The sequence below is a fragment of the Anopheles funestus genome, chromosome 2RL (assembly GCF_943734845.2).
Source record: "Anopheles funestus chromosome 2RL, idAnoFuneDA-416_04, whole genome shotgun sequence".
Classification (NCBI taxonomy): domain Eukaryota; kingdom Metazoa; phylum Arthropoda; class Insecta; order Diptera; family Culicidae; genus Anopheles; species Anopheles funestus.
In genome coordinates, this window is record NC_064598.1 from 36,511,976 (window position 1) to 36,525,278 (window position 13,303).

The 13,303-nt window shown below is 45.6% G+C and overlaps 1 protein-coding gene across 1 annotated transcript in view; it reads right to left on the reverse strand.

Moving 5' to 3' along the window:
- Positions 1 to 13,303, reverse strand: part of LOC125760511 (coiled-coil domain-containing protein lobo) — a 160,579-nt gene that overhangs the window by 47,783 nt on the left and 99,493 nt on the right. The window lies entirely within an intron of this gene.

A 13,303-nucleotide genomic window follows, 5' to 3' on the forward strand; every position in this document is an offset into this window, starting at 1 on the left:
AACAAAAAATGTGTCACCAACCACGCAAACATACGACCATGCTCGGTGCAGCAAAAAATATCCCTCACTCATCTTGCAACAACCCGCAGCAACAATGTCAACACGGAGCAAATGGCAAATAGCTCGCAACGGTTTAAAAGGGCAGAGAAGTAAAAAAAAAGCGCGTGTGCTTTTTGCGTACCATCCCACCGACTTATCACACCATCGCTGTGGACGTAACAACACCGTACGTACCGTCATCATCGTTTATCAACGTCCACAGAAACGCCACTCGGAAGGCTTGTGAGGTGTCTGGTGGGTGTACATCAGCTTCTAATCGGATCGGTGCGTTGATGATGATGATGATGATGATAGGAAGGACGGAAAGGTTTGCCCAGCGGGAGTGAAAAAAAAACATTCTTTTTTCCCACCGATGAAGATGTCGCCCGATGAAAGTGATCCCGCGACCACCGGCATTACTCTCGTGGTGTGAATTTGTGTTCTGGCTTTTTTTTGTAGGTTGCCCATCTTGCTCAGAAGAACCGCTTGGGTGTCGTTTATTTGCGTTCTCAATGCGCGCGATAACAATCGTTCGAGGCTTTTGCACGAACGATCAGTCGCATGTCTAAAAGGACTCCCATAAATGTCCTGTTCCGAAGTGGGAATGGGAGGGCAAAAAAAAAGAAGAACCACGAGCAATTCTGCCACCGGCAAATGGGCAATGGCAAACTGCAAGACCGTGCTCAACGACCATAGGCTTTACGGAAGATGGATTGGGGTGCAAGGCGTAATGGTCATCAACTTACTAAACTACTGCCGTATCGTCATCGATGCATTCGGCTGCATGTTGCATTCGCTCGCTCCTTGGCGCTGAATGGTGCTTAATTTTTCCTAATCGAATGACTTCGTGATACGTACGCCATCCACCGAGTATCGAGTGCATCCGTGGTTATGTCCAACGTTCGCACGGGTAGTACGACATGCTCCGAAAGGGTGGTCTTCATTTTGGGAATTTATTCGCGACTTTTTTTTTGGTTGCACACACATCCGTGATGCAACGGTGTTTCGCGGCAACTGATGCCACGGCGTATCGTACGATGACGCGTTGCAGCAGCAGCAGGAGCAAGTTCATTGTGTGCATCGTTTGATAACTACCGGTTTAGAGTTCGCACGTACGCCCCGGACAACCCTATGGCGCGATGGTTGAGTAGATTTCAATTTTTTCCACTCATCACTTACCAGTGTTCGCGGGTGCGTTTCGGTGTGGTTTGCATTGTAGCAATGAGTAGGAGTAGTTTTTTTTTCGCGTGTGTGTGTGTCCCCTATTCATGTGTTGCAACGGTGATCTGGTTTTTGTGCAAATGCAGCAAGTGCAGTTCGAATCCATTCAGATCGTTGCGTTTTTCATCCCGGGAAAGCAACCGGAAATGTGGGCAGGGAAAGCAAACGGTAAAAAGGTGTGTTTGGTCGCGCTTGCAAGTGGCAAATTGATTGATGCTTGGCACGCGGACTTTCGGATTTTTTTTCTTCCTATTATTGTTGCACCGTTGCATCGCGCAGCTTCTTTTGTATGTTTCAATTTCATGCGGACGACCCGGTTGCTTTTATCGGTACGATGGACGATCAGAGGCTTTGGGGCTCTTTTTTATCGTTCTAAACGCAGTGACCAAATTGATGACATTATGCGATTATTAGTGTTCTGTTCGACACGTTCTTCGCTGAACGTACAGACGGATGGAACCGTTTGGAAGATTTAAGTGAATGGTTTTTATTTCTTCTGCTGCGTGTTATCGACCGACACATGCAAACGGGGTAGAGATTTGAAATTTAATTACATAGATTGGCGTGTCGGACATGTTGAATGTTGATTTTTTTTAAAGATTTGAGCTTTCACTACTAGAAGGATTGTTACGAGCGAAATCAATTGAATGTTTCAATTCCGGAATTCAGAAGTTACGCTTCAAAATATGTTTTGAGTTCATGAGAATGTGTTGAAGTACAATTAATACAAAAAAACGTGAAATATTTTCTATAAAAAGATATTATTACAGACACAGAAAAAGATTTAATTTCCAAAGAAGATCACACTTTTTACAAGAGTAGACAATTATTTGTTATATTATATTGGTTCCCTATCTGCGGCATTCGTGATAACCTGTTGGAAATCAAACAAGTAGCAGCGTGATTGATTGATTAATTTTACAAATTCCCGGACAGATTTTGTCTGCTGCTAAAGCTCAATACACCAATGCCGGCAACGCAATATAAAAGATGAGTATTTCAGCATTTTTAGCCGTAAATTGCATTCAAAATTTTCCCAACAGCACAACACACAAAAAAAGCAAACCCCAATTTGTGTGTTCATTCTGCATCCTTCTTCCCTGCTTCCCGTTGTTCGAGCCGGGCACAATGCTTTGTTTTGATCGCTGAAGCACATCCGGTCCGCAAGCATAAATTATGCGCACGTCTACGATAAATCGCGTGTGTCCCGTGATTTTCTGCGTTGCTGCAGCATTTTAGCTTCGTTACTCCTCCAAAACCTTTTGTGCATTATATTGTATCGAAGCGAAGGTTACTTCACCTAACTTCAAGCAGCTTCACTGTTTCCCACCCAACTGTGAAAAGGGGTGGGGGAAGGGGGGAGATTCTTTCGACCCTTCGTAATAGCTGGAGAAATAAAAACCAACGAAACGACGTCCGTTTGTGTCCAAAAATTCCCGCACCGCGTCACAGGTGCAATTTCGCGAATCCGTGCCCCACGGGCTGACACAACGAATGTTTCTCAGAGGCTACAAAAAAAAACACTCCTTCTTACTCCCTCATGTTTCCCGCATTTGACCAAAATGGCCGGTAAGCCGATGGAGAGCAAGGGTGTACGATTTTCCTCATTATCTTCCTTGCATCTACGTCTTGGTCTCAGATTGCGGTTTTTGGCCAATTTCTCCTTCCATTTTGGTACATGTTAGGTGCATCAGGTAACACGGTCTCTCTGTGTGTGTGTGTAGAAATTTTATGCACCACGGTACCGGAAAACGAAATATAACGTTATGTTGACCCGCCTGGAGATACGTTTTGGTTCGCAAAATTCTGCAAAAGTTGAGCATAAATTTGACGGCACTAAATGGACACAAACATCCAACGCACTCAGGATTATTTGCAAACCAGCGCCGAATGTGGTCAGCTGCACCAGGGCAGTGTAATTGGTGGTGGTAAAATAGAGCAACCCTCAAAATCGTTCCTTGAAAGATGGTGGAATCATCTTGACGAGCGCCGATGATAAGAACCCGCAGACCAGGAAGGCTAGCGGTCGATGCAAAAAAAGTAAATTATTTCGCCTTTCCACCTTCCGATCCGAGGTTATTATCGCCGTGCTCGAAGGAAAGCCCCGCTTAGCGCTTGAGTAATTTTGGTTGCGTTTCGGGCTGCGTTGGGAACGTTTGTGAGCCTTCGGCGTGGAAAACCGGCCAACTCGCCGCCACTAATCGGGGACGGCCTGCAGTTCACTGTGTAGCGTTTCGTTTTTCCACGCTGCACAGACTACACCGGGCGTGGGGAGAGTCCGCGAGTTTTTTTTTGCCAGGGTCGCCATTTAGCCGTTGTTTTCCCTTTCTTGCCTTCACTACGGTGCGCACACACGGACGCACTGTGCCACGGTTTGCGACAGCTAATGAGCGAATTGCGCATTTACGCTGCCCCCTGATGCATTCTGCAAACGTGGAGCAGGAGGCAACCGGAAATGGGACGAGAAGGCGGAAGGGACAAACCCACGAAAGGGAAGCATTTATCGAAGCGCGACGAAACGAGAATTCGCTATGACAGAAGGTGCACAGGAAGCAACGTTTTGGAGGAAGCAGAAAAAAAGATCGCTAAACAGCGGCATGGTATGGACATTGGCCCGAATAATTATGCTCGATCGGTGGGGTTCTCTCCCTACGCGCAGTTTGCGAAAGTATGCTGATAGCATTACACGACCATCATCATCATCATCGTCGACGTCGTTTCCCGGTGGAACGCATTTCTTCTGGCGGAAAAGAAGTCATTAGCAGGATCAGCGAATTGTGGAGCATCGGTCGATCGGCATTATCATTCTTTAGATGCGCGAAAATTACACCGACAGATCGCGAACAGGTGTAAACAATGCTGTAAAACATGGCATTTTAGAATGGTGGAACGCGCGACCAAGCATAAGCTCGTGTGTGCCAATTTGGTGCGCCAATCGACGCACATTATTAGCATGTTTCGCGCGACTAATTGCAATTTGGTATTTAAGCTTCTAGAAGGGTTGTATTATAGTGTGGTTTTTGTTTTTGGCGCGAAACAATTTGTACGCTGTGCAAGTAATTGATGTATTTTAATGTTTTCGATATGTTCAACATGACACATGATGCGTTAATTTATAATTATGATGAACAACTGATTTCATTACTGACTTTTTGCTAGTAAATAGTCCAGAATGACTGTACAAGCTTTAAAATTGAGTAACTTCCTCTGATGAAAGGAGAAGAGTTAGTTTGGTGAGTCTTGCCCAAGACTATTTGGCTATTCCAACATGTTTTATTGGGAGTGATATTATGTCTATCCTTAATGTTTACTTATTCAGATCCTTTCAATCACTCCAATTCGTACTGCAACTGAGCGAATATCCTAATAGCTCAGATAGATATATCCTAGATATTTAAAGATAGATAATTCTATCTACTAAGCGCTATTTGTATTTAGTATGGAGTTTTGAGAGTTATGAAAATTTTCGATTCTTACTATTTGTACATAAATTTGCGAAGAGGTTTTTAAACTTTTATTGTCAAACCCTCTCCAGAATTCGAGAAACATGCATTTCAGACAAAATAACTAAGAGCGTTTCAATAGGAATACTACTCAATGTCTTTAACAAAGAATTTCTGGAACTAATCAATACAGTTATGCAATTCTCACTCAGATTATCTCATTTAGTTAAACCAAAATCCATTTTCCGAAGCGGAATTCATATTCCGAAATTTTAAAATATTTTGAGGAATTTTTAATAAAGTGTCTAACAAATCAATCTTGTATCCATTTTGACAACCATTGACTCAAATACTTATTATAAAACCAACAACAACAAAATCAGGAATGAGCCTAGATTAAACAAAAGCAGCTCGACTAAAACATAAAAGCCGTACCACATTTACTGACGTATTGAATAAAATCTGCCTTCGATGGAGTTTTTATTCTTTACATTTGCCAATTCCGCTGATTATGCTACGAGCGGCGAAACGAATCGCCAAACTCGAAAAGAAAAAGGGCTGAATTGTCAGGAAGGCAACCTTCGCCATAAGAGCCGTTGAAAGGATGCTGAACAAAGGCCGGCTTCTCCGCATTCCTGGCTTCTCCGCTTCACCTCTCCCACAGGATGAATGTCAGAAATCGCGAAAAATACGTCAGCGTCCAGCAGGGGAAAAGGAGGCTTTTGCAATATCCTTACAGATGTGACTGGTAGCACGAACACAGCTGCGGCAGTGAAATGCTGAAGTCCTTTTGCCAAACCTGCCTGGACACCGGCTACACCACGTCGATCTCATTTCCATCGAATCCAATCCAAATCCACCCTCGCTCACCCGTACACGACGTCCCGTATGGCGCGGTGGAAGAAAAAACCGACAGCCCAAAAAAAACGAACAAGAAAAAGACCACATTTGGTTTGGAGTTTTCTTGTATGTGTTTTAGTCCGCGCACAAGACGAGTATTTTCCCCGGTTGCCCCGTGAGTGAGTTTTCCCGTGTTTTCTTTTTTTTCCTTTGACCGTCCGATTCACGCGCCACATGACGCGCATTCCACGCTGGACAATATTGAAAAGACCCCGCGACGACGTGAACGTGGTGTACACACGGCAACCCCATCACCGTTCCCTTCCAGAACACACGAAAAAGCTGCCATACTGCCCTTGTCTAGTGAATCACGTTCCACAGCATTTCCGAGTTCGAACTGGACGGCCCTTGCCGCAATTTCGCTTATCCTTGCCTTCTCTCGATCTTTTCCTTCACCCTCTCCAACACACCCACGGAAGGGAAGAAGGGATGTATTGCCTTGGAGCGAAAATGAAACAGCAGCACCATTTTCTTCGTCTTCGACCAGCGTCCGTCACCATACCGTCGCTGCTCACGGTGAAGACACAGCAGGTGCCCTAGCGAATCGCTTCCAACAAATGAAGGCAACAGTGGGCAATGGGTGAAGGTGCGGAAAGTCCTGCACGTGGCCTGAGCATGCCGCGGCAGCTTCACCGGACTCTTGCCGGACGCTACCCGAGGCACCCTCTTAACCACCCACCGAGCGATGTGAAAAGTAGGAAAAACCAAACCAAACCGACCGACCGATCTCCCCAAGCGTCACACTTTTATTCGCAATCGAAGCAAGTCCTTGCTGAGACGGCTGAAAGATGTGTTTAGCTCGGCAGCAGGGGTGAACGTGTGGTGATGCTAGCGATGGAAGAGTAATGGAAGGCAAAATATGCTGGACCATTTTCACGTGCAGCTCGACCTGGACAAGAAGCCGCGTTTAAGCGAAAAACAAAGCGTAGCAGTAGAAAGGAACGAATAAAAACACACAGAGCAAAAAAATCCTTCACATTCAAACCCCAACTCATACACACACACACACTTACTTAAAGGAAAAACGCAGCAACAGCAAGGATTGTCGGATAATGGGTAAGGAAAAGCGTGGAACAACGCTGGAAGGGGAAAGAGTGGAGAAGGAAAAAAAATCTCATCTTGCCGCGCATTTTACCATTTTCGTTGGTGGTCGGTCCCGCATTTCAAACGAAGGACAAATGATGGTTTCGTTGGAAGAAAAGCAAGAAAACCCCCGAACACGAAAAGAAGGCAAACGAGACCCGGTTGCTACGGTTGAAAAATGAAGGAGCGCAACAACAACAAAAAATCTCCAAACCGTATAAGAAAACCGTCCCAGACCAGGACCAGGGAGGAAGAAGAAAGTTGCTGACCAGAAGATGAAGAGCAACAAAAAAAACGCTTCCAAACACAAGCCCACCCACACACACACGCGTACACATGTGTGATGGGGGATGGAGTGAACACTGAGGAGATGAGATGTGGAAGAAAAATAACGTGTGGGAGCAGAAACGAAGAACAAAAAAAAGAGAAAAGAATCCGACGGTGGAAATTCCTGCCTATTCCAGCCGTATACTAAGTATATGCGGGAGATATATGTAAGGATTCCCGTGTTTTTCTTCCTGCCACGTTTTTTTCCCATTCCTTTCCCCCTCCCCACCGTCCTGCTTCCGTCCATCTCGCCCGTTTTTGGTCCTGCGGGTGTATTTTGGTTCGCATGCTCAGCCGCGAGTAGGGCCACACCACACGCTGACGCTTTTCTTTCCAATTTATCCTTCTACTCAAATTCACTCCTCCAGCGGTGCATGTGTGTGTGTATGTGTCCCCTTTTTTCCATTTCCCTTCGCCACACGATAAGACGCAGTCCTGCACTGGACGTTCGTTGTATCCGAAGATAGGGAATGGGGAAGGTAGCGGCGGCGGAACGATGGAGTAAGGGCGGAACCTAAGGGACGGTTTTCTTCTCTGACATGTCTCGCTTTAGTTTATTTCCTTGTGTGTGCTTTCACCCTCTTTTTTTTCTTGCCCAAAAACTCTCACATACACACACACGTGTCCTTTTTTATCGAACTTTTCCACTTTGCGTTTTTCGGGAAAACTGGACGACGGGGTGTGTGTGTTTTTTTTTTCATTTCATTTGGCTGTAGCTTCCGTTCCTTTTTGCTTGTGGACCATTTTTACCGTCATCTAGTGTTGTTGCGCGCTTTCTCTGCTGCCCCCTCGGCCGTACTCTAATGGGAGGTCCCTTCCCCATTTCGCACTCCTCCCTCCGACCGCTTTGTTGAGCGCGTTTCCCTTGACGATGCCGGTCAAGCAGCAGCAGCAGCAGCATTTTCACCCTTCAAATTGAACCCACCCACCGATTTCACATATGAACGGTGGGTGGTTGAGGTCGAGGGATCGGACGTGGTGGATGGGAGGTGCATGATGTGAGTGGAAATTTGGGACGAAAATGTCCGCGCCTCGCAAGAAAACGGACATCACCGGTACTGGACACTGGATGCTGGCGGGTACGTGCGGTGCGGATGGTAATGGTGAATTTGGAAGGGATTTTTCGCTGTCGCTGATTTGAAGATGTCTTCCTACATTTTTTCCCGCTTCGGTGTTTGTTCGTTTATTTACTTTTTTTTCTTTCAAAACGTTTATCCTTGTGTGTATGTGGACATGTGTGATGGGTCGCTTCCTTCTGATCCTCAAGCCTGCGTATCCTTGGTACTTGGCCGCTGGCCATCAAGAAAATCCCTTTTTTTTGGGCAAATGATCGGTGTGTGGGGCGAAAAAAAACAGGGAGAGATGGAGAGGTACATGTAGGAAAATTCACGACATCGACGGTTGACGGATCTTTGCCGGGGTCGAGTAAGAACTAAGAAAGGACGATGGCTGCGCAAACAAAAAAACATCCCAAACGATGCTGGCCAGCGACAATTCATGTGAAGAACGAAAATTTTTCGGAAGCATGAGACATTTTTTGAAATTGTTCAGGGTAGATAGGGTGGAAATGAATTTCCGGGCGAAGGAACATTGCCAAAAAATCACACACACACACACGCCAGGGCACGAGCACATTATCTCAAATGAACAGGGGTCGCTACATGCTCACCCACAGCTCATACACACATACAAATGTCCTCCAAAAACCGAAACGGAAACTCCCTTTGGAAAGGATCCGATGGAATAGTGGCATGGCGCGAAGGGATTGGTGTAATATACGGTAAGGTCCAATGTAAATGAGATTTTCGCGTTATTTCACTTCCCATTTCGAAGAAAACCCAATCGCTCCCTTCCCAGCTCCTTCCTTATCGTCCATTTCCGGAAAAGGGATTCCCAAAAGATAGCTTCAGCTTCCAACGGCGGATGAAGTGTGTTTCTCTTTTTTTATATTTTCCATTTCTATATATTTCCTTGGTAACACCGTTTCAACCAGCAAAAAAACAATGTTCCAACCGGTCAAGCGGCACTGGACGTGGAGTCCACCCCGGCAAGGGAAGCGTCTGAAACAAATGAAAGGATTCGATCGATTGAGAAAAATCGGATAAAAATGGAAGAAATCAATCAAGGCACACCGGGTGCAAACGGGTGCAAAAACATTCCCCGACCCGGCGGACGGAATGAGACATCGAACGAAACGGAAACATCCTTTTTGGTCGGTGCCACCCGGATGGAAGAATCCGTGTGGGATTAAATGTCGCCGAAGGTGCACACCGGTACCGGTCGCAACGGGGTTATAAATTCGATCCCGGTCCCAATTTTCTCCAAGCTGTGGACGATACGGAGTGGAACGGAGAGAAACGGAGTTATTCCTATCCATCCGGGAAGGATAACAAGGACATCGCGCGCACTACGCTGACTTCGTAATCAGGTCGGAGTCGGGCCTCGAAACCATCCCTAACGCCTTCACTTTCACTCAAGGATAACGGCCTCTATCGCTAACCCTCCACCCACCGTAATCGGTTTAAAGTATGCCTTCATCCTTTCGGCATGCACACACACATACACTAGCACCTTCACATCCTCTCATCCATCAAAGTCGACACTGGGCGCAGGTTCGCTGACCACCCGGCGGATGAAGAAAAGAACCTTTTCGCCGTGCTCGCCACCTTTCGATAGCGTAGCGCCGCAATTAATCATTGCAGTGCGATGTAATTGAAAGGATAGCCTCACGGTCACGGAAACCATCCCGTTCGAAGGCACTTTCCCGGGGGCGAATGGTCATCAGTTTGATAAATCGCTTTCCACTGTAGAGTGGAATGGAGAAAAAAAGCGGAATGGAAAAGTAAGAAAAAGATGGGACGATTTTCCTTCCGAGCGATCGGTAAAGGAAAGTACAAAATTCTTTGCCGAAAAAGGGACTACGTGTGTGAAAGCCTCCTGCAGTGGGGAACACCATGTATGGAATAGTTATTCCTCACAACAGTCATGTCTAAGAATTGAGGTAAAAAAGGAAAAGCAGATCGTTTCTCCGAACACGCATACAGTTCGATGCTCGTCGAAAACGCATTCCACTTGACACGTTTCGACAGCAGTACCGGGGGCGGCAAGGGCAGTGGCTCTATTCGCGCGCGCCAAAGGACACCCGAAAGGGATGACGCAAGGTTCGGACGGAAATCGGTCTCAATTCGTCACGAAATTAAATTCTACTCTCGGGAACAAAATACGTTTCTTTTCACACTTCTGCGACCCGACTCACCCGGTCCCGGACGTCTCACATTTGCAATTGATGGACCAATGTACGGGGTACGGGAGAGGGACATTAACGTAAGCTCGCACGTTTCTCAGTTTGATGACAGTTTTTTTTGCCCCTCCTTACCACCCTTTTGCCATCGTTACCGCCCATGCTGCCCATCCATCGCAAATTATGCTGCTCGGACACATGAGTTAACAGAATAGTTTGGTCCGGAGCCCTGCTGGTGAACCATTCCCTGTGTGGACCATTTATTTTTCCCCCAAGTGTAAGCCCACCCCGGGATGGAGTAACGGTTGCCTTGTAAATCCCACCCCCTCCCGTCCCACTCCCCGTGTCACTTCTTCAAGGGTTGGTGTGGAATATTTGAAATTTCCTTTCTTCACGCTTTGCGCGTACAGTGTGCGTTGTGGAGTTACATTTTACCGTTCTCTGCCAGCGAACCATGCGTGCCCTGTTTTGAAGAAGTAATACGAATGGGGCGTAAGACGTGTTGCCAATTTTGAAGTTATGAGACTCAACTTCTAGTAATCAAAAACAATGTCGCAAGCAAAACGGATGAATTTAATTTTTATACATCAGCAAGTCTTTCTTAATTATATTAACTCCAGAATATTTTTGAGCTAAAGGGAAAAATAAAACACACATTGATCTTAAGATATCTGGACACTTAGTGGTTGTTAATGGTGAAAAATTGCAACCGCGCAACAGCTGTTTGATCAAAATGATTCGTGAGCTTTCAAAACCCGAAGATCAAGAAGCTTCGCAACCAAGCAAATGTGGGAAGAAAATCGTTTAGTCTGATGTCGGACATATCATGCAAAAACTGAATATCGGAATTATTGAAGAAACAGTAATAAACCAAATCGTGAAGGTAGGAAGATCCCATGTCAAACTCATACTTTATGCAGAATTGTGTTCTTTTCAGCCACAGTTTTTGAAATTAAATATAGGATAGGATATTAATATTTGACGACGAATACTATTTTTGTTTTGCTTGTAACGAGGTGAGAATCTTTCGAGCCGAGAACTGTAGTTTTTTCTTAGTGACTTCTAATGCATATACCTTAGTAAAAATAAATGTGTTTATCAAATCCCACACAGTCAAAAATTTAAATAAATAAAGTTCTCTCAAAAATTCAATAGTTTCTCAATATTTATCCAATTCTTTAGTTAATTTACTCAAAATCTTCAGATAAACTAAAGCATTCCAAAGGAATATAAACTCGGAATAACGTCCTCGTAAGCTATGGTGACGTTTAGTTATTTGGTACATACACATGAGCTCGATCTAGAGCATCTAACGCTTATGGTGGAAAGTGAATTTCTACCATTAAAAGAATTATAATTATCTAGGCAAAATATGTTAGATTCTATATTTGCACAAATTGGGCTTCCTGATCCTGTTTCGTAAAGCATACTTTTTGAAGCAACCGATCTGAACCAAACTCCAGCAAAAGCGGAGAGAAAAAAAATGGGAAAATGTAATATTCCACCATACCGAGTTCCCGCATCAGTCGAAACGCGATCGGCCGGGTAATGAAATCGCGCAGCGAAAACCGCAGCACCAACCGTGTGCCGTGTGAATGGCACTTGTTTTGCGATCTCCTTCCCATAAACCCTGCCGTCTCGAATGGAATCAAGCCGGCGGGAAAGAGGACACAGTGTAAAATAATACGGCGATTATTATTATTTGCAAAATACGATACATTAAGCAGCACCATCAGCTAATGTTAGCGCGTAGAGAATGGAGGAAGAAAACGAACCCATAAATACAGACAAGTGCGTACAGGGGAAAAGTGATGTGAGGGAAAGAACGAAGGGTAAAGAAAACGCGACCCCCTTCACTTTTCGGTCGTATCGCAAGGGGGCGAACTGAAGAGAACAGAAATGGAATAAAGAAAACACAAAAAACTCATCCATCTACCGCGGGTATGCGATCAGCGCTTACGGTGGCCTTCATATAGTAGCCCTGCTGTTTTTTTTACTTCCCTACAGCAAACGGCTCCACTATCCTTCACCCTATCGATGATCCACTATAATACAAAACAAAAAAAAACAGCAAAAACCAAAGGGGAAGACGACACTTTAGCGTGGTTGGAAGCGAAAATGTGTTTAGCAACAACAAAAAAATCCGAAAGAAAACGCGTCCATTTCGTCCGTCCGTCATATTATACGCGCTCTATTTCTTTTATTACGTTCGCCTACTTCCTCCCCCTTGCCGTGACGCGATGCATTACCCCTGGGAGGTGGGCTGTCGGTATGCGGAAGGGTAGAGTTCAAACCATCCACCTCATCCACTACTTTCCTGCGATGTGCTCGTTGCATGTCATCCTTGGCAAATCTTTTCCACAAAACCCCAAACTGAAACTCAAGCGCCAGCCCAACGCGCGCACACACATCGTCTCTCCGTCCGTCATCGTCGTCGATGCAAGTGCAACTGCAAGTGGAGTTACCGTCGGTGCGGCTTCCTTCAATTTGAAGCCATGCCGTTGGTTCGTGTTTTTTTTTATCTGTTTGTTGCTGTTGCATAGTTTCGCTGCCCAAACGCTCCCAAAGGGTGTTCCGGGTGAGTATTATGATATTTATTTTATGTTTTCCCTTTCGAGCTACGTTTTTTGTTACTCGTTGTTGGTTCGTTGTCTTTGCTTTTTGTTGTTGCGTGTGCGTCCACTGTAGCGGTGCTTTGCTTTCGGTCTTTCTTTCGCCATTTCTCGCAGAAAATAGTCCGCGCGCACGCGGGGGATATCCCGATAGAGTTACACACGAACCTGATGAGTGTAGCAGCGCAAAACAAAAACGGCAAAAACGGCGCACTCACGGGGGTAAAGGCAAAAAAAAACGAGGAACCCTTTTTGGTGGACGGACACCAACACCGGCTGACGGATGAGCTGCTGTTGCGCGACGTCAGCCGCCGCGCCCGGTTGCAGTGTAAGTGCAGCATAAAAGCATAAGAAGCCCGAAAGTCCGACATACGATGCACGGATATACACCCCAAACGTCAACCCCGACCACAGGTGTGCTCCACCCGATCCTTTCC